Raw genomic sequence first — 26241 nt, forward strand, 5'->3', positions numbered from 1 at the left:
GATATTTCAACTATAAGTTATCTTGGGAAATGTGTACATTCCTCAGAAATAGAGAAAAGGTTGCTAGATTCTTTTGTAGTGAACACTTCCAATTAATAAATTGTGCATTGAAATTGATATTTAATAGCTTAGGCACTAATTACCTTATGATTATCTTCAGTTAAGATTGAATAATCAAGAAAATAATTAAAAAAAAAGAAAATAACTTTCTGATAATATTTACAAAGTTACTTCTAGTTTTTCCTTTCTTCTATTAGAGACAAATATTGGAAGTGTTCTCTATTCCAGAAGTTATTAAAAAAATATAAACTGCACAGTCATATACTTCATAAGGATTTTATTATTTTTATTTCTAATCATATATTGTTTTTGACCAAATTTAGACAGTTCTTTTCCTTGTTCTTGAATACCAAGGTGATTAGTTTTTTAATCCCTGAAAATATATTTTCAGTTACTATCACACTCTTCTGTTTCATATATTCAGAGAATAACAGCAATCATTAAGGCTCAGTTTGATTTGGTTTTCTGTCATAAGTGTCAGGTATAAAAAATACTTTACAGCATAGCAATATAGTGTGTCAATATGATTAAAGTAGCAGTTGTTTTTGCTATAAATAGTATTCTGTAGCAGCTCACCACTTCTGCAAATGACTTCTACTCCACTAAAGTAATAAAAAGAATAATCATGAGGTGGAAAATTTACATCTCATAAGAAAAAAAGGTAAATTCTAAATTAATTTAGTGTTGAAACATTCTATTTTATTTTTCCATTAAAAATGTATTTGCTGTAACAGAGGTTGCTATCTAAGAGATTAGTATTCAAAAAGTGCTTCTGTGCTTACTTAGCTGTCTCAGCACTTTGGCACTAAAGTTAAAAATAAGAAGTAATAAAAACCAAATGAGATTGTTCCATAGGTGCAGCTGGTCACTATTACAGAACTATAGTATGTATAAACAGTATTGTTCACAATGTATTTCTGGCTCTGGACATTATTTTTACAAGTATTCCCACTCCTCAATATCTGATGATTTGCTGATCTGTAAATCAGTCGGGTTTATAATTATAGATACCAGTGTTAGAAAAGTTCCCATGTTATTGAAAGGGTCCTAGACAGATTGAAATTGAGTTGATCTAGGCAAAAGATAAGTTAAAAAAAAAAAACAAAAAAACAAAAAAAACAACTGATCATGAGGTTTAGAATCTTTGATTACTTGATGATGTTTTATTTCTGCAATGCATAAAATTGTATGTACAATGCTGATTCCACCTACACTGAGACAAGAATTGTATTTAATTGGAAGTCATTCCTTCTGAAATTATTTTTAACCTTAGGTTAACAGTTTCAAACACTCCACTTGCTGGAGGGTATATCTTAGTTGCCTGATTAGATTACATTTCCTAGATACACCTTGGAAGTCACAGAACAATTAACCCTCCATTGTTTAAATTATTTTGTAGAATAATGGACTATAAATAACTGTAGCTATTCTTATGTTATTTGCCATAAAAGAAAACTTGCAAACCCCAAGCATATTTCCTGCATATAAACTCAAAACAAAATTGATCTATGTAAGATTTCCTCAAAGGTTTTGTATGGAATTGTATTTAAAAATGAAAATGGGATAGGAGATATATCCACATTATAGAAAAATGAACTGAAGATACTTTAGAAACACTAATATACATCTTGGAGATACATAATTGATGACAGATTAGATAGATAGATGATAGCTAGATAGATGGATGATAGGTAGATAGAAGACAGACTAGCTAGGAACCTTGAAACCCAAGAGAAGACAGGGTGGTTAGTTCTTAGCTTTTTTTTTTTTACCAAACGATTCCCATCCTTGGTACTGAAGAAGCCAGAAATCAGAAAATAACTTTAAAATTACTGCTGCCTTTTTCTAAAGGGCAAAGAAAGGGACAGCCTCAGACAGCAGAAAACTTTTAGAAAACTGTTACACTGAAGACAAACAGCACAGTAGAAAGGCTAGCTTTCCACCCCTTACAAAGCTATAATGTAGAGCCCACTCTACCCTCACCGAGGCTCCCAGATATGGTGTGTGTGTGAAGGGTGAACCAAAGAGAAAGGAAAGATACCGAAAGCAGTGAGAGGAAAACAAAACCTCATCAATAAAGGAAAAACAATTCAAATGAAAGTGAATTTCTCATTAAAAACCACGGAGACCAGAAGGAAGTGATACATCGTTGTTCAAACCTATGAGGAAAAGAACTGGCAACCCAGAGTCTTATATCAAGTTAAAATATTCTTCAGGAATGGAAGAGGAAATCAAGATATTTTCAAACAAAGAAACTATGAGAATTTGCTGTCAGCAAACTCACCCACAGAGAATGGTTAAGAAGGAAACTTGAAATACTAGGAGAGAATAAAGAATAATGGGAAAAAGTAAAAGTAAATCCAATAGATTTTCCTTCTTTTGAGTTTTCTAAATTTTGTTTCATAGTTGAATAAAAAATTATAGCAATGTCTGTCATGGTTCTAAACATATGTGGAAGAAATATTGACAGTTATAAACAAGGAAGAGTGAAGTCATAAAAAGAGACATAAGGCTTCTACACTTCACTGAAGCTCTAAAATAATAGCAGCAATCAATTCTAATACAACAGAATGTTATACATACATTGTGTCTGATATAATATAATACTTAAAGCAATCCCTAGGAAAACCATAAAAACAGAATTCTACAAAGTAATAAAGGAACCCACAGGAAAGCAGGGAAGGGAACACAGAGAGACCAAATATCCACAATGGAGAAAACTAATAAAAAAAAAATTAAGTGGCATGCAGGCATACCTCATTTTATTGTGTTTTACAGATACTGCATTTTTTCATAAATTGAAGGTTGGCCTCAATCCTGTGTTGAGCAAGTCTATGAATACCATTTATCCAAAAGAATTTGCTCACTTTGTGTCTCTATGTCATTTTTTGGTAATTCTCACAATAGTTTAAACTTTTTCATTATTATAGTTGTTAAGGTGATCTGTGATCTGTCATCTTTGATATCGATATTGTAATTTTGGAGGACGCCACAAACTGTGCCCATATAAGATGGTGAATTTAGTAAATGTATGTGTTCTGATTGCCCCACGGTTCACCCATCTCTCTCTCTCTCTCTCTCCTCTGGTCTCTATTTCCTCAGACACAACAATATTGAAATTAAGCCAATTAAAATGACCCTATAATGGCCTCAAGTGAAAGGAAAAGTCAGATATATCTTACTTCAAAAGCTAAAAATGATGTCTAGTGATGATGAACATTTTTTCATGTGTCTGATAGCCATTTGTATGTCTTTATTGGAGAAGTGTCTGTCCATATCTTCTTCCCATTTTTTGATATGATTGCCTGTTTTGTGTGTGTTGAGTTTGAGGAGTTCATTATAGATCCTGGATATCAACCTTTTGTCTGTACTGTCATTTGCAAATATCTTCTCCCATTCCGTGGGTTGCCGCTTTGTTTTCTTGACTGTTTCCTTTGCTGTGCAGAAGCTTTTGATTTTGATGAGGTCCCAAAAGTTCATCTTCGCTTTTGTTTCCTTTGCCTTTGGAGACCTATCTTGAAAGAAGTTGCTGTGGCTGATATCGAAGAGATTACTGCCTATGTTCTCCTCTAGGACTCTGATGGATTCCTGTCTCACATTGAGGTCTTTTATCCATTTTGAGTTTATCTTTGTGTATGGTGTAAGAGAATGGTCGAGTTACATTCTTCTACCTATAGCTGCCCAGTTTTCCCAGCACCATTTGTTGAAGAGACTGTCTTTTTTCCACTGTATATTTTTTCCTGTTTTGTCGAAGATTAATTGACCATAGAGTTGAAGGTCCATATCTGGGCTCTCTACTCTGTTCCACTGGTCTATGTTTCTGTTTTTATGCCAGTACCATGCTGTCTTGGTGTTCACAGCTTTGTAGTAAAGTTTGAAATCAGGTAACATGATGCCCCCAGTTTTATTTTTGTTTTTCAATATTTACTTAGCGATTCGGGGTCTCTTCTGATTCCATACAAATTTTAGGATTATTTGCTCCAGCTCCTTGAAGAATACCAGTGGAATTTTGATCGGAATGGCATTAAAAGTATAGATTGCTCTAGGCAGTATAGACATTTTAACAATGCTTATTCTTCTGATCCAAGAGCATGGAATGGTGTTCCATCTTTTTGTGTCTTCTTCAGTTTCTTTCATGAGTTTTCTGTAGTTCCTTGAGTACAGATTCTTTACCTCTTTGGTTAGGTTTATTCCCAAGTATCTTATGGTTCTTGGTGCTATAGTAAATGGAATTGATTCTCTAATTTCCCTTTCTGTATTTTCATTGTTAGCTAAAAATGATTAAGCTTAGTGAGACAGGCTTGTCAAAAGCTGAGATAGGCTGAAAGCTAGCTAGGTCCATGTACCAAATGGCCAAGTTGTGAATGAAAAGAAAACGTTCTTAAAGGAAATCAAAAGTGCTACTTTAAACATACAAATGGTAAGAAAGCAAAACAGCCTATTGCTGACATGGAAAGTTTGAATGGTCTGGGCAGAAGATCAAAACAGTCACAAAATTTCCTTAAAGCCAAAGCCTAATCCAGGGCAAGACCTTAACTCTCTTTAATTCTATGAAGGCTGAGAGAAGTGAGGAAGTTGCATAAGAAAAGGTGGAAGCTAGCAGAAGTTAGGTCATGAAGTTTAAGGAAAGAAGTCATCTTCAAAACACATAAGTTCATTGTGAAACAAGTGCTGATGTAGAAGTTGCTACAAATTATCCAGAAGATGTAAATATAATTAATGAAGGTGGCTACACTAAAACAACAGGTTTTCAATGTAAGTGAGAAAAGCCTTCTCTTGAAAGATGACGACTTCTAGGACTTTCATAGCTAGAGAGAAGTCAATACCTCACTTCAAATCTTCAAAGAACAGGTTTATTCTTGTTAGGAGCTCTTGCAGCTCATGACTTAAGTTGAAACCAATTCTCCATTCTAAAAATCCTATGGCTTCCTCCCATCTGGGGCTCTTAAGAATTATGCTAAATTTTTTTTTTATTTTTTAATTTTTTATAAACATATATTTTTATCCCCAGGGGTACAGGTCTGTGAATCACCAGGTTTACACACTTCACAGCACTCACCAAATCACATACCCTCCCCAAGTATGCTAAATTTACCCTGCCTATTCTCTAGAAGTGTAATAACAAAGCCTAGATTAAAGCACCTTTGTTTACAACATGGTTTACTAAATATTTTAAGCCAACCGTTGAGACCTGTTGCTCAGAAAGAAAAATTCTTTTCAAAAATATGACTGCTCACTGACAATATACTTGGCCATCCAAGAGCTCTGATGGAGAAGTACAATTAGTTTAATGTTATTTTCATACTTAATAACAAAATATCTATTTTCAGCCCATGGATCAAAAAGTAATTTTAAATTTCAAATCTTATTGTGGAAGAAATACAGTTGTCTCCATCAATAATGTTTCCACTGAAGGATTTGGGAAAAGAACATTGAAAATATTTTGGGGTGGATTCCTAGAATCGGGCAAAAAATCGACATAAACAGGAGTTTGGAAAACTTTGATTACAAACCTTATGGATGAATTTGAGGGCTTCAAGTCATCAGTGGAGTAAATAACTGCAGAAGTGGTAGCAATAGCAGGAAAACTAGGAATGGAGCCTTAAGGTATGAATAAATTGGTTAATTTCATAATAAAACTTTAATGGATGAATAGTTACTCCTTATGGGTGAACAAAAAAGTGGCTTCTTGAGATGGACTCTACTCCCAGTAAAGATGTTGTGAAGATTTTTTTAAAATATTTTATTTATTTGAGAGAGAGAAAAAACACAAGTGGGAGAGGGATAGAGGGAGAAGCAGATTCCCTGCTAAGCAGGGACTCTTGGTGGGGCTGGATCGCAGGATCCTGAGATCATGACCTGAACTGAAGTCAGACACTTAACTGACAGACACTCAGGTGCCCCATGCTGTGAAGATTTTTGAAACAATAAAAACTTAGAATATTATATAAACTTAATTGTTAAAGCAATAGCAGTGTTCAAGATGATTGACTCCAATTTTTTTTTTTTTTTCCAATTTTGAAAGAATTCTGTTATGGGTAAATTGCTGTCAAACAGCATTGCCTGCTACAGAGAACTTGTTTATGAAAAGAAGTTAATAGCTGGGAAAACTCCATCATTGTTTTAAGAAACTGCTACAGCCATTTTAACTTTCAGTAATTACCACCTTGATGAGTCAGTAGCCATCACATGAAAGCAATATCCTCCACCAGCAAAAATATTATGATTTACTGAAAACTCAGATGATGGTTCATATTTTTAAATTTAAAATATTTTAAATTAAGATAAGCACACTTTTAGACATAATGCTATTACACACTTATTAGACTAATAGAGTGTAAACATAACTTTTATACACATTGGAAAACCAAAAATTTCCTTTGATTCTTTAGTACAGCTTTAACTTTATTGGTTATGGAATTGAATCTGTAATATCTCCAAAGTATGCCTGTGCTTAAAGTCTACTATAAATTAGACTAAATTTAAATAGTCTAAATATACCAATTAAAATAATAAGTGAGATTAGCAGAATGGATTTAAAAACATGACCCACTATGTACTGTTTACAAGGAATCACTTCAAATATAACAAGATAGGTTGAAATTAAAAGGATAGAAAAAGACACATCATGCAAACATTAATAACAAGAAAGCAAAATACCTATGCTGATATGCCCTTGGAACAAAATACCCAATCCAAAGAGGAACTTTATATAATGAGGAATGGGTCAGTCCATCAGGAATACATTACTGTCCTAAATGTGCATAACTCAAACAACTAAGCTGCAAAATATAAGAAAAAAATAGGAAAATACCTAATTAAGATAGATATATACCTCAGTTTGGAATGGGAATTTCTATAACTATAATACTATGCCATTCCTGTCATGATATTTTAAAAACAAATGACATGTTTTCTAGTTTACAGACCCATAGATAAAGAGGAATTTTGCCCAAAGATGGATCATATCCAGAGTTTCACCCATACCTAACTTGAATTGCTCAGATGATCAAGGAGAAGGAGATTTAATACACACAGTGGATAAAGAAATATGAAGATGAAACTGAAAGAGGTTTGTAGATAGCCTTAAAAATGGGGTGAAGTGCCCAGAAGCCAAGGAATTCCTGCAACCACCAGAAGCTGAAGGAGGCAAGCAATAGATTATTCCCAACAGCCCCAATAAGGAGTGTGACCCTGCTAATACCTTGATATGAGTCCAGTGATATTGCAAGCTTCTGCTCCGTAAAACTATAAGAGAATAAGTTTCTGATGTTTAAGCCATAAAGTTTGTAGTTATTTGTTACAGAAGCCATAGGGAACTAATACAGATACCATCAACCAAGAGAATTTAATCTACATTTATAGAACACCTCACCATATAACAGAATAAGATTTCTTGCATGTTCCCATGGAACGTGCAAAAAGATGGATCATATCCTAAAACAAACCTCAAAAAATTTAGAAGAATTTAAACCATACAGAATATGTTCATCATCTACAATGGCACTGAAGTAGAAATCAACAACACAATGATAATAGAGAAACCTCCCAATACCTGGAAACTAAACAACACATGAATCAAAAAAAGAAGACTAATAGGATATCAAAAGTGCATTGAAATAAATGTAAAAAAATACAAAACATCAAAATTTATTAGATAAAACTCAAAGAGTGTTGACAAAGAAAATTATGGCACTAAAATGCATACATCCATACAGAGAATGAGTTTCAAATTAATAATCTAAGGTCTCACCTCAAGAACCTAGAAAAAAGAAAAGCCAAAGAAACTCAAAACAAGCAAAAAGAAGGAAAAATAAAGAGTGGAAATCAGTGAAGTTGAAAAAGGAAAAACAATTAATAAAATGAAGAGTGGCATGTTTTGAAAAGATCAGTATAGTAGGCAAATCTTTAGGAAATTTACAAAAAAGTGAGAAGACAATTTAGCAATATCGGGAATGATACAGGGTGACAGTATTACAGATTCTGTAGACATCAAAATAATATTAAAAGAGTAATATAAACAACTCTACACACATAAATTATACAACTTAGATGAAATCGACCAAGTCTTCAAAAAGTACCAACTACCACAAATCTACCAAAGTGATATAGATCATTTGAATGACATTGTACCTACCAAAGAAAACAAATTTGTACTTAGCAAAACTTCAAAAAAAAAAAAAAAAAAAAAAGGAAGAAAAAAAGAAAGAAAGGGAAGAAAAAAGAAAACCCCAGGCCGAGATGGCTTCACTAAAGAATTCTGCCAGATGATTAAAAAATTAAGATCAATACTACACAGTCTCCTCTAGAAAATGCAAGAGAAAGAGACACTTCCCAAATCATTTCATGAAGTAGTATTGTTGTGATACCAAAATAAGTCAAGCACAGTATGAAAAAGAAAATCACAAATTAATACCTTTAATTTAAATAAAAAGATCCTTGCAAAGTATTGGCAATTAGAATTCAACTACCTATTTATCTATCTATATCTATGTGTTTATCTCTCTATTGATCTAGCTACAGAATTATAAAGCATGAAATAATGTGTACAAGACTAGTTTTATATTTCAAAAAATGTATTCATTTATATTAACAGGTTATAGAAGAAAAATTAGATAATCTTATTAGATGTTGATATAGATTATCAATTTATGAAGAAAAGGTATTTGACAAAATTCAACACTGATCTAAGATAAACATCCTAGAAATATAGGAAAAGAGGAAAGCTTCCTCTGTTAAAGAATATTTACTAAAAGTCTATAACTAACTTATTTAAGAGTGGAAAAAGGAATACTCTTTTCCTGAGATTGAGAACTAGGCAAAGAAATCTGCTCTCACCACTTTTATTTAATATAGTGCTGGAATTCTAGGCAGTACAATGAAGCAAGAAGAAATGAAACAGTCTCTATTTGTGGATGGCACGATTATTTACATAGAAAATAAAAGTGAATTTACCAAAACCCCGAGGACCTAGTAAGAGTCATGTAAGTTTGCAGCATACAAGATGGCATATAAAATTCAACTGCATTCCTATATACCAGCAGTAAACACATAGATACTGGAATTAAAAGTGTGCCATTTATAATTGCTAAGAAAAATAAGAGAATTTTGTGTAAGTCATGTATAGAATTTGAATGTTGAAAACAACAAAATACTGATAAATAATCAAAATATTTAAATAAATGGTGAGAAATACTGTATTCATGGATTAGAAGACTTATCATAGTAAAGATGTCAATTCTTTCCCAAATTGATATACATGATTAATATAATTCCTATAAAATTCCCAGCAAAAAATTTTGGATATAGAAAATATTTTTCCAAACTTATATGGAAAGGCAGAAGAAATAGCATAGTTAACAATATTTAAAAAGCCAAATTGACTGGGAGAATCATTCTATTCATTTTAAGTTTTACTATATAGCTACAGTAACCAAATCTCAGAGGAATAGACAGATATCTCAAGAGTAGAATATAGAATCCAGAAACAGACCCATACAAATATGCCCATTTTTTAAAAAATTATGTCTTGTTAGTCACCATAGAATACATCATTAGATTTTGGTGTAGTGTTCCATGATTCATTGTTTAAGTATGCCCAAATTTGACAAAGTTGCAAAAACCAATTCAATACAGGAAAGATGTTTTTTCAATGAGTGATTATAGAGCAGGAGGACATCCACATATAAGTCAGTGTCTCTCCCCCAAATTTTTTGCCTAAGTCTCACATCTTATAAAAATATTAAATCAAAATAAATCATGGATATAAATGTAAAATATAAAGTTGTAAAACTTAAGAAAAAAAATCTCCACAATTTTGTCTGCCCAAAGTATTCTTATCTGTGATACTATCCATAAAAGGAAAGATTGATAAATTGGACTTCATCAAAATGAAGAACTTTCCTCCACAAAAGACCTTATTAAAAAATGATGAAAAGATAAGCTACAGTCTGGGAGAAAATATTTGCAAACTTTTAAAACATGATGACTAAATAATAATATTAATAATCCAGAGGGGCAAGATAGCAGAGAAGTAGGAGAACCTATTTCAACCCATTCCCTGAATTGAACTGGATATTTACCAGAGCTCTCTGAACACCCATGAAATCAGCCTGAGATGTAAGATTATACATTTCTGAATCTCTGTGTGGGGGCAGAGGATCATCAGTGGAAAGGTACAGAGGAGTTGGGATTGTGTGGACAAATATGGGAGGATAAACAGAAGGAGGAGGGAGCCACCAGAAGTGAGCCACTGGAAGGTAATACACCAGTGAAAAAATGCCCTGTGTTTGGGGACCAACAATAGCTAGGACACCAGTGACTGAAAGACAGGAAGGGACTGATAACAGCATCCAAACAGAACAAATGAACTTAAGGGACAATTATTGGGACCAGGTGGCTGTAGGTGTGGACCTAATCCCACAGTCCCAGAATGACCACAGCTGGTGCCCACCTGCACCTGAGACAGCTTGGCACAGGCTGGAGTCAGTGGTCCCTGCAGCTGGTGGCTGCCAAAGCCACCACATCTGTCTCCATTGCCTCTACTGCTATGGTGGTTGAGTGCACCCAGCATGGGCTTGAGCCAGTGGTCCCAGGAACAGCAGCTGCCAGGACTGGGCTCAACTCAAACAGTGTTGCTGGTAGTTTTGGTATTATAGGGTACAGAGACAAGTGGGGGGTGGGGGCTCAGACAACCACTGAGATAGTGGCTGGCGGTGTACACTGCCTATGAGAGGCTGAGGTGTTCAACAGAATTTGCAGAGGGAAAGTGTGTGTTCTGGGCCATTAAGAGGGGAACAGACTGTGGCTTCTTTCTGAAGCGGAGGTCTGGGTGTAGTCAGCTTACTTTGCTCTGACCTCCAAAAAGGCACAAAAAGCTGCCAGAGAACAATAACCTCTAGAGAACAAAAGCCCAAAATACTGGTTTCCACAGAGCCTAGACCATTGATAGCAGGCAGGTTAACTCTGCCCAAGCAGGATTGACTGAAAAACAATGGGGCAGGCTCCTCCCCCAAAAGACAAGCTGAAAGAACAAGAGGACAACAACCACAGCATCCCCATAAAACTTTAAAACCCCAACATCAGGGGAAAACAATATATTAAACTAGAAGTATTGCCTCACAGGCTGCATATTTCTTAGATACAACTTTTCTCTCTCTCTTTTTAATTCATTCTCATGATTCTTCTTTTATTTTTTTAACCTACTTATCATTTCATCTAGATGTTTAAGACAACATCTTCCACAGTACTTCTTTAACTTGAACTTTTTTCATAAATATACTTTGTTTAATATATAAATAGATATATAGATATATCTACATCTATATATAGAAGCTTCAAGATAGCACTTTTTCCCTATTCAATACTGTGTCTATATACATACCAGTTTTAAGTTCCCTGTATCACTGGAAAGTTGAGTCCTCTAACAAAGCTAACAAGATACAGCCAGGAAGAACTGAAATATCCTTCCTTGTCCACATCAAGGGATTACAACGACCCTCCTGTCACCCTCTCTTTTTATGTTTTAATTTATTTTTTCTTTCTTCCTTTTTTTTTTTTTTTGTCTTTATGTTTATTTTTGGTTTTGTACTTTATAAATCTTATTCTTGGGGGGGATTGGGTTTCTCATTCTTTTTTTGTTGGTCTTTTTGTTTGTTCATTTTTGTTTTTGTACTTTATAAATCTTATTCTTGGGGCTCATTTTAGCTGTCCCCACCCCCCCTTTTTTTTTCTTTTTGGTGGTGACTTCTGATATTGCTCTGCAAGTTTCTAGGGTGCACCTTACCTGGAATGGGATTTTCAGCTATATATCCCCTCAATCACCTCTCACCAAAATGACAAGGAGGAGAAAGACCCAATAGGGGAAAAATTTAGAATATGTGATCTCTGTCACAGATCTATTGGATATGAACATTAGTCAGATGTCAGAAATAGAATTCAGGGTAACTGTTATGCAGACAATGGCACAGTTGGAGAAAACCACTAAAGGCAACATAGAATCTCTAAGGCAGAAATGAGAGCTGATCTAGCAGATATTAAAAATGTTATCAATATCCAATCTAATCTAAATACCCTAATAGCTAGGGTAAATAAGGCAGAAGATCAATTTAGTGATCTAGAAGACAAAATGATAGAAAAGAAAGATCAGGAGGAGCTTAGAATCCATGAAAACAGAATTAGAGAAATAAATGACACCATGAAACATTCCAATGCCAGAATTATTGGGATACTTGCAGGGGTGAAGAGAGAGAGAGGAGTGGAAGATATAGTTGAGCAAATCCTAGCTAAGAATTTCCATAATATAGGGAATAGAACAAGTGGTCAGCAGAGGCAGATAGCCAGAGGGGACACCCCCCCCCCAAGATCAACAAGTGATGAGGCATGTGATTGTGAAAGTCATGAAAGTCATGAATCATAATTTCAGAATCATAAATTCTCTGAATCATAAATTCAGAGAAAATGTCTTAGGAGGAGCTGGGGGCAGAGTTTCCTTATATACAGAGGAAGGAACATAAGAATAATGTCTGACCTATCCACAGAAACCTGGCAAGCCAGAAAGGACTAGACAGACATATTCAGGGCACTAAATCAGAAAAATGTGCAGCCAAGAATACTTTATCTGGCAAGAGTGACATTCAGAATGAAGAGATAAAGAGCTTCCAAGATCAGAAAAGACTAAAAGATTATGTGACAACCAAGATGGCATAACAAGAAATATTTGGGGGGGGGTTTCTATAAAAGAAGAAAGACTCCAAGAGTGGTATAGGATGGAAATTTAAAGAGACAATCTATAGAAACAAGGTCCTTGAGGCAACATGATGAGAATAAAAACATATCTCTCAATAAACACTTTAAATGTGAATGACCTAATTGCTCCCATAAAATGGCACAGAACTGCAGACTGGATAAAAAGACAGGACCCATCCATATGCTCTCTACAAGAGATGTGTTTTGAACCTAAAGATACATCCAGCCTGAAAGTGAAGGGATGGAGAACCATCTTTCATGCCAACAGGCCACAAAAGAAAGCTGGTATAGTGATTCTCATATGAGACAAATTAAATTTTAAGTGAAAGACTATACTCAGAGAAACAGAAGGACTCTATATCATTTTTAGTTTCTATCCAACAAAAAAACCTAAAATTTGTAAATATTCATGCACCCAACATGGGAACAGCCAATTTCATAAGCTGTTAATAAAAATAGATATATATTGATAAGAATACATTAATTGTAGGGGATCTAAACACACCACTTTCAGCAACAGGTCATCTAAGCAGAAAAACAACAAAGAAACAAGAGCTTTGAATGACACATTGGGCCAGATGGACCTCATAGATATATACAGAATATTCCACGCTAAAGCAACAGAATACTCATTCTTCTCAAGTACACATGGAATTTTCTCCAGAATAGACTACGTACTGAGTCACAAATCAGCAACTGAAACCAAAATATTGAGATTATTCCCCTGCATATTCTCAGACCACTCTGCTTTAAAACTGGAACTCAACCGCAAGAAAAAGTATGGAAGACATTCAAACACTGGGAAGCTAAAGACCATCCTGCTCAAGAATGTTTGGATCTACCAGAAAATCAAAGAAGAACTTAAAGAATTCATGGACACCAATGAGAATGAAGACACCTCAGTCTAAAACCTATATGATATGGCAAAGTCTGTCCTAAGGGGAAATACATAGCCATCCTAGACTCACTAAAAAAAAAAAAAAAAAAAAAATCCTGAATACACAAACTCCCTTTACATCTTAAATAACTGGAGAATCAATAATAAATTAGGCTCAACCCACATAGGAGAAGGGAAATATTTAAGATCAGTGCAGAAATCAAGGAGTTAGAAACTAGATACAGTAGAACACATCAATGAAACTAGAAGCTTGTTCCTTGAAAGAATTAATAAGATCAATAAATCACTGGCCAGACTAATAAAAAAAATAAAAATAAAAGAGAGAATTGGGCGCCTGGGTGGCTCAGTGGGTTAAAGCCTCTGCCTTTGGCTCAGGTCATTATCCCAAGGTCTTGGGATCAAGCCCATGTCCCGGTCTCTGCTCAGCAGGGAGCCTGCTTCCCCCCCTCTCTCTGCCTGCCTCTCTGCCTACTTGCAATCTCTGTCAAATAAATTACAAAAAGCAAAAAAACAATTATGAGAGAGAGAGAGAGAAAGTGCCCAAAATAATAAAATTATGAATGAAAGAGAAGAGATCATGATAAAAATCATCAGAAATTATTATAAACTGCTATATGTCAATAAGTTAAGTAACCTAGAAGAAATGGATGCATTCTTGGAAACTTACAAACTTCCAAGACTGAAACAGGAAGAAACTGACAACCTGAATAGACCAATAACTGTTAATGAGAAGCAGTGATCAAGAACCTCCCAAAAAACAAGAGTCTAAGGCCTGGTGGATTCCCTGTGGCATTGCTACCAAACATTCAACAAAGAATTAATACATATTCTCCTGAAACTATTTCTAAAAAACAGAAACAGAAGGAAACCTTCAAGACTCTTTCTATAAAACCAACATTACTTTGATCCCCAAACCAGGCAAAGAACCCATCAAAAGGGAAAATTTCAGACAATTATCCCTAATGAATACAGATACCAAGATTCTCAACAAGATCCTAGCTAATAGGATCCAACAGTACATTAAAAAGCTTATCCACCATGACCAGGCAGGATTTATCCCTGGGATTCAAGTGTAGTTCAACATTAAAAAATCAATCAATGTGATAGAACAAATCAATAAGAGAAGAGAGAAGAACTACATCGTCCTCCCAAATGATGCTGAAAAAGCATTTGACAAGATAACAGCATCCATTCCTGATTAAAATTCTTTAGAGTATAGGGATAGAGGGAATATTCCCCTCTATTCCCATAGACAGGAAAATCCATCTATGAAAAATGCACAGTGAATATCAGTCGCAATGGGGAAAAGCTTACAATCTTCTCTTTGAGATCAGCATCATGACAAGGATGTCCATCTACTCTTGACACTGCTGTTCAACAAAGTACTAGAAGTCCTAGTAATAGCAATCAAACAACAAAATGAAAGAAAAGGTATTAAAATTGACAAAGAAGAAGTCACCTCTCTTTCTTTGCAGTTGACATGATACTTTATGTAGAAAACCCAAAAAACTCCACCCCCAAATTACTAGAATCATACAGTAATGTGGCAGGATACAAAATCAACGCAAATAAATCAGTTGCTTTCTTATACATTAACAATGAAACTGTAGAAAAGGAAATTAGAGACTCAATTCCATTTACTATAGCACCAAGAACCATAAGATACATTGGAATAAACCTAACCAAAGAGGTAAAGTATCTGCACTCGAGGAACTACAGAACACTCATGAAAGAAATTGAAGGAGACACAAAAAGATGGAAGAGCATTCCATGCTCTTGAATCGAAGATTAAACATTGTCAAAATATCTATAATGCCAAGAGCACTCTATACTTTCATTGCCATCCCAATGAAAATTCCACTGACATTTTACCAAGTGCTGGAACAAGCAACCTTAAAAATTTGTATAGAACCTGAAAAGACCCCGAATTGCTAAGGAAGTTGAAAAAGAGAAACAAACCTTGGGGGCATCACAAAGCTGTGATCACCAAGAAAGCATGGTACTGGCACAAAAACAAACACATAGACCAATGGAGCAGAGTAGAGACCCAGAAATGGACCCTCAACCTTATGGTCAAATAATCTCTGACAAAGAAGGAAAAAATATCCAGTGGAAAAAAGACAGTCTTTTCAATAAATGGTGCTGGAAAAATTGGACAAATATGTACAGAAGAATAAAACTCGACCATTCTCTTCTATCACACTCAAAGATAAACTCAAAATGGATTAAAAACATCAATGTGAGAAAGGAATCTATCAAAACCCTAGAGGAGAATATAGGCAGTAACCTCTTTGACATCAACCACAGCAACTTCTTTCAAGACACATCTCTGAAGGCAAGGGAAACAAAACAAAAATGAACTTTTGGGACTTCATCAAGATAAAAAGCTCTGCACAGAAAAGGAAATAGTCAACAAAACAAAGAGGCAACCCATGCAATGGGAGGAGATATTTACAAATGACACTACAGACAAAAGGCTGATATCCAAGATCTATAAAGATCTCCAATATGAATACCCAACTTCTCAAACTCAACACCCTAAAAACAAATAATCCAGTCAAAAAATGGGCAGAAGACATGAACAGACACTTCTCCAATGAAGACATTCAACTGGCTAGCAGGCATGTGAAAAAATTTCATCATCATTAGCCATCAGGGAAATTCAAATCAAAACCACATTGAGATGCCACCTTACACCAGTTAGAATGGCAAAAATTGGCAAGACAAAAAACAACAAATGTTAGAATATGGAAAAAGTGTAACCCTCTTACACTGTTGGTGGGAATGCAAGCTGGCGTAGCCACTTTGGGAAACAGTGTGGAGATTCCTCAAAAAATTAAAAATAGAGCTACCCTATAACCTGGCAATAACATTACTGGGTATTTACCCCAATGATACAGATACAGTGAAAAGAAGGACCATATGCATCTCAATGTTCTTAGCAACAATGTCCACAATAGTCATACTGTGGAAAGAGCTGAGATGCCCTTTAACAGACGAATCAATAAAGAAGATGTGGTCCATATATACAACAGAATATTACTCAGCCATCAGAAAGGATGAATGCCCAACTTTTACATCAGCATGGATGGGACTGGAGGAGATAATGCTGATTGAAATAAGTCAGGCAGAGAAAGTTAATTATCATATGGTTTAACTTTCTTGTGGAACAGAAGGAATAGCATGGCAGACATTAGGAGAAGGAAGGGAAAAATGAAGGAGGGAAAATGGATGGTGAGATGATCCATGAGAGACTGTGGACCCTAAGAAACACACTGAGGGTTTTAGAGTGGATGGGAGTAAAGGAATGGGTGAGCCTGGTGGTGGGTATCAAGGAGGGCACACATTTCATCGAACACTGGGTGTTATACATAAACAATTAATCTTGGAACACTACATCAAAAATTAAAGATGTATCGTATGGTGACTAACACAATAAAAACTTTTGGGAAACACAAGAAGCAAAAGAACAAAATCAAAATTTTCTATGTTTATATTTATATTAACTAAAGATAAAAAAAAACATTTAGAAAATAGAAAATGACACAAAGAGACATTTTACCAACAAGAATATATATATAACAAATAACAACATAAAGAGATTAACTGTGGGGCGCCTGGGTGGCTCAGTGGTTAAGCCGCTGCCTTCAGCTCAGGTCATGATCTCAGGGTCCTGGGATCGAGTCCCGCATCGGGCTCTCTGCTCAGCAGGGAACCTGCTTCCTCCTCTCTCTCTCTCTGCCTGCCTCTCTGCCTACTTGTGATTTCTCTCTGTCAAATAAATAAATAAAATCTTTAAAAAAAAAAAAAAAGAGATTAACTGTTAGGAAAATGCAAGTTAAAACCATAAGATATCACTACTTACTAATCACAATTGCTGAAATAAAAAGTATTAACAACACCAAATACTGGCAAGGAATACACAGAGACTGCATCACTCATAAATTGCTGATGAAAATGTAAAATATTATAGCCACTCAAGAAATCAGTGGGGCAGTTCCTTATAAAACTAAACATCACAACTTCTATAAGATAAAGGAATTGTACCTTTAGGCCTGTATCTCAAAGAAATGAAAACCTACATTAATACACACAAGAAATCATGAAAATAGATGTATAAAGTTGATTTAATTATCATTTCACACACATACAAAGTGTCCTTCAGTGAATGAATGGTTTAACAAATTATATTTTATACATACATGGAATTCTGTTTAACAATAAATAGAAACTATTGATATATGCAGCAATATGGATTAATCTCTAGATAATTATGTTAAATAAAAATAACAAATCTCCAAAGGTTACAAACTATATGATCCTATGTATATAACAGTCTTGAAATGACAGTATTATAGAAACATAATATTATCGAAATGCCAGGAGATAAAAGGATATGGGGGCAGAAGGGAATTTAATGTAGTTATAAAAGATCAATATGGAGGATCCATGTAGTGATGAAACTATTTTGCATCTCGGCTGACTGTATCAACACAAATACATACTGGTTGCATGCAGTTTTATAAGATGAAATCATTGGGGGTAAACAGGGTAAGAGTACCCCAGGTCTCACTATTATTTAGCACTAATGCATGCCTAGGTATAAACATGACAAATTAAAAATTAAATTTTAAAAATATTTTAAAATATTTTTAGAAACTAATAGAATGTGGAATTGCAAGAAAGTATTCAACTATATTGATATGTTCATTATTAACTTGGGTTCTTTGAGATCTTTCGATTGTGAGACAAATACAGTTGAGTTAATTCAGAATTCATTTTGTCACACAAAAGATGTTTTTTTGAAGTCTACTTAAGCATTGTCTTTTGTAATTGCTATTCAAAAGCTTAAATTATATAATTATCAAACAGAAAAGTTAAATAAATATTTGAGGGTGTTAGATATTACCAATTTGGGGGTTGAGAGAAAATACTTTGTTTCTCTACAATTAAGTCTTCTATCAAATTTTATTAAAATAGGAACTAAAAGATAATCCTGAGAAGATAATTTATGATTAATTAGCTAACAGGAATTCCAAAGAAATTTACCACTCTGAGGTATATGTTCACATTTTCAAAAGGGCATGAGGCCCCAAAATCCTGCAGACACCCCTGGTTGTAAAGCAGGAGACTCTAGTTTTATGTCCCTGCTGAGGAAATGATTTTTTTTTTTTAAGATTTTGAGTAATCTCTATACCCAATGTGAGGCTGGAACTCACAAAGTCAAGGTGAGGTGCCCTCCCATGCACTGATGAAATTTATGTACATTACAAGGCATGAGAACCCAGGTCCCTTTTCATTATATTTCTAAAGAGACAGAAGGCACAGATTCACTTTTGGATTATTCCTTAACTAGAGTCATGACCTGGTATATTAGGGTGATATCTGGTTCTCATCACATTATACTAGAAGGGGGAAATTATGGCACAGGAAAACGGGTGCATTATTTGCCATGAGTAAATAATAAATAATGAGTTCTGTTTCAGAAACACTCTACTGGCATTTAAGAAAATATCAATAAATACAGATATTGAAAAAACCTCAATTATCTGATTGCAATTATATTTTATAATAGGCTTTAATTTGATTCTTATTTTTTCTAGTAGCTAAAGTAAAATATAGTTTTCTTAGTTAACAAAAAGAAAAAAATAAAATCTTACTGAGAAAATCATATGCAGACATATTTGTTCCCTTTGAATTAAACCATTTGTATTCTTCTGAATGAAAGGAATAATTTATCATGCAAATCCTTTAAAAACTTTATTGGATAATATTAAAGAAAAGATTTTAAAGTTTTAAAATAAAGAAACAATACATGGTCATTTAACTATGTGGAAGCATTTCAGAGCACTGTTATTTTATATATTTTTGACTGAATTGTAGGAAAATAAATGAGAAAACCTCAAAATAATATTTCAGTGTGCATTCCTAAATGAAAGCTTCTGTGAAACTTTTAAAAGATGAAGTATCAGATATTCATGATTGAATAATTGATACCTATGCATGATAGATATGTACTATATACCATCTGAAAAAGTAACCTGATTTACATATCTTATGTATGAGAGGTGTGAAGATATATATGTATATATAATATATAGTATTATAAATGTATATATAATAGTATAAATATATAAATATTATAACATGTATAATACAAAATTGTAACATTATAAATTTTATAAATATATGAATGAATATATATCTATGCAAAGTAATGGAACAGACCATAAGATCACCACTTCTGACACTGCAAATTTGGCAGTTGCCAAGATCACTCTTAGCTTTATTAATTTGCTGGAAAGTTTCACAGAACTCACTGAAAACCATCATATTCACACATATAGTTTGCTACAGTGAAAGGATACAGATTAAAATCAGTCAAGGGAAGAGACTCATGGGCAAAGTCTAAACGGTTCCAAACATGAAGTTTCCAACTGTCCTTTTCCTCCAGCACCCATGTGACAATATGCATGCAGTTTTGGCAAGCGGGGAAGCTCACTCAAGACTCATGATGTCTATAGTCTTTATCCAGGCTCCATTACATGGATATGATTTACTGCCCACATGGCTAACCTCCCTCTCCAGGACCTCCCGTTGATACTAGTGAGGTCCACTTGATGCCATAAGACCCAGAACGCTTACCAGAAATCACATTAGACAACCTGTGTCCCAAGGCCACAAGTAAACAAATACTTTTATCGGGTAGGACATTCAAAGACATTAGTGATTACCCCAAGGAGCTGAGAGCAAAGGCCCAACCTCTCACTGGGCAGGGTTAAATTTTTTACTACATAATATGTATGAATTTTTTTTTAAAGATTTTATTTATTTATTTGACAGATCACAAGTAGGCAGAGAAGCAGGCAGAGAGAGAGGAAGGGAAGCAGGTTCGCTGCTGAGCAGAAAGCCCGATGTGGGGCTCAATCCCAGGACCCTGCGATCATGACCTGAGCCGAAGGCAGAGGCTTTAACCCACTGAGCCACCCAGGTGCCCCTGTATGAATTTTTATATAAAAATTTCTGTAGGGGGAGGAGTCAAGATGGCGGAGAAGTAGCAAGCTGAGACTGCTTCAGCTAGCCGGAGATCAGCTAGATAGCTTATCTAAAGATTGCAAACACCTGAAAATCCATCGGCAGATTGAAGAGAAGAAGAACAGCAATTCTGGAAACAGAAAAACAACCACTTTCTGAAAGGTAGGACCGGCGGAGAAGTGAATCCAAAGCGACGGGAAGATAGACCCCGGGGGGAGGGGCCGGCTCCCGGCAAGCGGCGGAGCAACCGCGCACAAAATCAGGACTTTTAAAAGTCTGTTCCGCTGAGGGACATCGCTCCAGAGGCTAAACCGGGGCAAAGCCCACGCGGGGTCAGCGTGGCCTCAGGTCCCGCAGGGTCACAGAAGGATCGGGGTGTCTGAGTGTCGCAGAGCTTGCGGGTATTGGAACGGGAAAGCCGGCTACAGAGACAGAGCCGACAGTAAGCTCGCAGCTCCGTGTTACCTTGAACCGGTCGCAGGCTCGGTGAGCTCGGAGCGCGGCCGGAGGTCAGGCAGACGGGAGTAACTGGGCGCTGTTCTCTGAGGGCGCACTGAGGAGTGGGGCCCTGGGCTCTCGGCTCCTCCGGGCCGGAGACCAGGAGGCCGCCATTTGTATTCCCGTCCTCTGGAACTCTCCGGAAAGCGCTCAGGGAACAAAAGCTCCTGAAAGCAAACCCGAGCGGATTACTCACCCCGGCCCCGGGTAAGGGCGGTGTAATTCCGCCTGGGGCAAAGACACTTGAGAATCACTACAACAGGCCCCTCCCCCAGAAGATCAACAAGAAATCCAGCCGAGACCAAGTTCACCTACCAAGGAGTGCGGTTTCAATACCAAGGAGAGCAGCAGAATTCCAGAGGAGGAGAAAGCCAAGCACGGAACTCATGGCTTTTTTCCTGTGATTTTTTTTAGTCTTGCAGTTAATTTAATTTTTTCTTTTTCCTTTTTCATTTTTTTTTTTTTTCTCGCCTTCGGGTAAAATTTTTTTTTTTTAACTGTTACCTTTTTCTTTTTTAACGATTTTTTACTAGTTTATCTAATATATATATATATTTTTTTACATTTTTCTTAGGTGTTTTCTTTTTTTAAAAAAATTCTTTTCTTTTTTTTTTTTTTTTTTTTTTTCTTTTTTCTTTCTTCCTTTTTGAACCTCTTTTTATCCCCTTTCTCCCCACTCACGATTTTGGATCTCTTCTAATTTGGCTAAAGCATATTTTCCTGGGGTTGTTGCCACCCTTTTAGTATTTTACTTGCCCCTTCATTTACTCTTATCTGGACAAAATGACAAGACGTAAAAATTCACCACAAAAAAAAGAACAAGAGGCAGTACCGAAGGCTAGGGACCTAATCAATACAGACATCGGTAATATGTCAGATCTAGAGTTCAGAATGACAATTCTCAAGGTTCTAGCCGGGCTCGAAAAAGGCATGGAAGATATTAGAGAAACCCTCTCGAGAGATATAAAAGCCCTTTCTGGAGAAATAAAAGAACTAAAATCTAACCAAGTTGAAATCAAAAAAGCTATTAATGAGGTGCAATCAAAAATGGAGGCTCTCACTGCTAGGATAAATGAGGCAGAAGAAAGAATTAGTGATATAGAAGACCAAATGACAGAGAATAAAGAAGCTGATCAAAAGAGGGACAAACAGCTACTGGACCACGAGGGGAGAATTCGAGAAATAAGTGACACCATAAGACGAAACAACATTAGAATAATTGGGATTCCAGAAGAAGAAGAAAGTGAGAGGGGAGCAGAAGGTATACTGGAGAGAATTATTGGGGAGAATTTCCCCAATATGGCAAAGGGAACGAGCATCAAAATTCAGGAGGTTCAGAGAATGCCCCTCAAAATCAATAAGAATAGGCCCACACCCTGTCACCTAATAGTAAAATTTACAAGTCTCAATGACAAAGAGAAAATCCTGAAAGCAGCCCGGGAAAAGAAGTCTGTAACATACAATGGTAAAAATATTAGATTGGCAGCTGACTTATCCACAGAGACCTGGCAGGCCAGAAAGAGCTGGCATGATATTTTCAGAGCACTAAACGAGAAAAACATGCAGCCAAGAATACTATATCCAGCTAGGCTATCATTGAAAATAGAAGGAGAGATTAAAAGCTTCCAGGACAAACAACAACTGAAAGAATTTGCAAATACCAAACCAGCTCTACAGGAAATATTGAAAGGGGTCCTCTAAGCAAAGAGAGAGCCTACAAGTGGTAGATCAGAAAGGAACAGAGACCATATACAGTAACAGTCACCTTACAGGCAATACAATGGCACTAAATTCATATCTCTCAATAGTTACCCTGAATGTGAATGGGCTAAATGCCCCTGTCAAAAGACACAGGGTATCAGAATGGATAAAAAAAACAAAACCCATCTATATGTTGCCTCCAAGAAACACATTTTAAGCCCGAAGACACCTCCAGATTTAAAGTGAGGGGGTGGAAAAGAATTTACCATGCTAATGGACATCAGAAGAAAGCAGGAGTGGCAATCCTTATATCAGATCAATTAGATTTTAAGCCAAAGACTATAATAAGAGATGAGGAAGGACACTATATCATACTCAAAGGGTCTGTCCAACAAGAAGATCTAACAATCTTAAATATCTATGCCCCCAACGTGGGAGCAGCCAACTATATAAACCAATTAATAACAAAATCAAAGAAACACATCAACAATAATACAATAATAGTAGGGGACTTTAACACTCCCCTCACTGAAATGGACAGGTCATCCAAGCAAAAGATCAGCAAGGAAATAAAGGCCTTAAACGACACACTGGACCAGATGGACATCACAGATATATTCAGAATATTTCATCCCAAAGCAACAGAATACACATTCTTCTCTAGTGCACATGGAACATTCTCCAGAATAGATCACATCCTCGGTCCTAAATCAGGACTCAACCGGTATCAAAAGATTGGGATCATTCCCTGCATATTTTCAGACCACAATGCTCTAAAGCTAGAACTCAACCACAAAAGGAAGTTTGGAAAGAACCCAAATACATGGAGACTAAACAGTATCCTTCTAAAGAATGAATGGGTCAACCGGGAAATTAAAGAAGAATTGAAAAAAATCATGGAAACAAATGATAATGAAAATACAACGGTTCAAAATCTGTGGGACACAACAAAGGCAGTCCTGAGAGGAAAATATATAGCGGTACAAGCCTTTCTCAAGAAACAAGAAAGGTCTCAGGTACACAACCTAACCCTACACCTAAAGGAGCTGGAGAAAGAACAAGAAAGAAACCCTAAGCCCAGCAGGAGAAGAGAAATCATAAAGATCAGAGCAGAAATCAATGAAATAGAAACCAAAAAAACAATAGAACAAATCAACGAAACTAGGAGCTGGTTCTTTGAAAGAATTAATAAAATTGATAAACCCCTGGCCCGACTTATCAAAAAGAAAAGAGAAAGGACCCAAATAAATAAAATCATGAATGAAAGAGGAGAGATCACAACTAACACCAAAGAAATACAAACTATTATAGGAACATACTATGAGCAACTCTACGGCAATAAATTTGACAATCTGGAAGAAATGGATGCATTCCTAGAAACATATAAACTACCACAACTGAACCAGGAAGAAATAGAAAGCCTGAACAGACCCATAACCAGTAAGGAGATTGAAACAGTCATTAAAAATCTCCAAACAAACAAAAGCCCAGGGCCAGACGGCTTCCCGGGGGAATTCTACCAAACATTTAAAGAAGAACTAATTCCTATTCTCCTGAAACTGTTCCAAAAAATAGAAATGGAAGGAAAACTTCCAAACTCATTTTATGAGGCCAGCATCACCTTGATCCCAAAACCAGACAAGGATCCCACCAAAAAAGAGAGCTATAGACCGATATCCTTGATGAACACAGATGCGAAAATACTCAACAAAATACTAGCCAATAGGATTCAACAGTACATTAAAAAGATTATTCACCACGACCAAGTGGGATTTATTCCAGGGCTGCAAGGTTGGTTCAACATCCGCAAATCAGTCAATGTGATACAACACATCAATAAAAGTAAGAACAAGAACCATATGATACTCTCAATAGATGCTGAAAAAGCATTTGACAAAGTACAACATCCCTTCCTGATCAAAACTCTTCAAAGTGTAGGGATAGAGGGCACATACCTCAATATCATCAAAGCCATCTATGAAAAACCCACCGCAAATATCATTCTCAATGGAGAAAAACTGAAAGCTTTTCCGCTAAGGTCAGGAACACGGCAGGGATGTCCATTATCACCACTGCTATTCAACATCGTACTAGAGGTCCTAGCCTCAGCAATCAGACAACAAAAGGAAATTAAAGGCATCCAAATCGGCAAAGAAGAAGTCAAATTATCACTCTTCGCAGATGATATGATACTATATGTGGAAAACCCAAAAGACTCCACTCCAAAACTGCTAGAACTTATACAGGAATTCAGTAAAGTGTCAGGATATAAAATCAATGCACAGAAATCAGTTGCATTTCTCTACACCAACTGCAAGACAGAAGAAAGAGATATTAAGGAGTCAATCCCATTTACAATTGCATCCAAAACCATAAGATACCTAGGAATAAACCTAACCAAAGAGACACAGAATCTATACTCAGAAAACTATAAAGTACTCATGAAAGAAATTGAGGAAGACACAAAGAAATGGAAAAATGTTCCATGCTCCTGGATTGGAAGAATAAATATTGTGAAAATGTCTATGCTACCTAAAGCAATCTACACATTTAATGCAATTCCTATCAAAGTACCATCCATCTTTTTCAAAGAAATGGAACAAATAATTCTAAAATTTATATGGAACCAGAAAAGACCTCGAATAGCCAAAGGGATATTGAAAAAGAAAGCCAACGTTGGTGGCATCACAATTCCGGACTTCAAGCTCTATTACAAAGCTGTCATCATCAAGACAGCATGGTACTGGCACAAAAACAGACACATAGATCAATGGAACAGAATAGAGAGCCCAGAAATAGACCCTCAACTCTATGGTCAACTAATCTTCGACAAAGCAGGAAAGAATGTCCAATGGAAAAAAGACAGCCTTTTCAATAAATGGTGCTGGGAAAATTGGATAGCCACATGCAGAAAAATGAAATTGGACCATTTCCTTACACCACACACAAAAATAGACTCAAAATGGATGAAGGACCTCAATGTACGAAAGGAATCCATCAAAATCCTTGAGGAGAACACGGGCAGCAACCTCTTCGACCTCTGCCGCAGCAACATCTTCCTAGGAACAACGCAAAAGGCAAGGGAAGCAAGGGAAAAAATGAACTACTGGGATTTCATCAAGATCAAAAGCTTTTGCACAGCAAAGGAAACAGTTAACAAAATCAAAAGACAACTGACAGAATGGGAGAAGATATTTGCAAACGACATATCAGATAAAGGACTAGTGTCCAGAATCTATAAAGAACTTAGCAAACTCAACACCCAAAGAACAAATAATCCAATCAAGAAATGGGCAGAAGAC

The sequence above is a fragment of the Mustela lutreola genome, chromosome 2 (genome assembly GCF_030435805.1).
Source record: "Mustela lutreola isolate mMusLut2 chromosome 2, mMusLut2.pri, whole genome shotgun sequence".
Lineage (NCBI taxonomy): Eukaryota > Metazoa > Chordata > Mammalia > Carnivora > Mustelidae > Mustela > Mustela lutreola.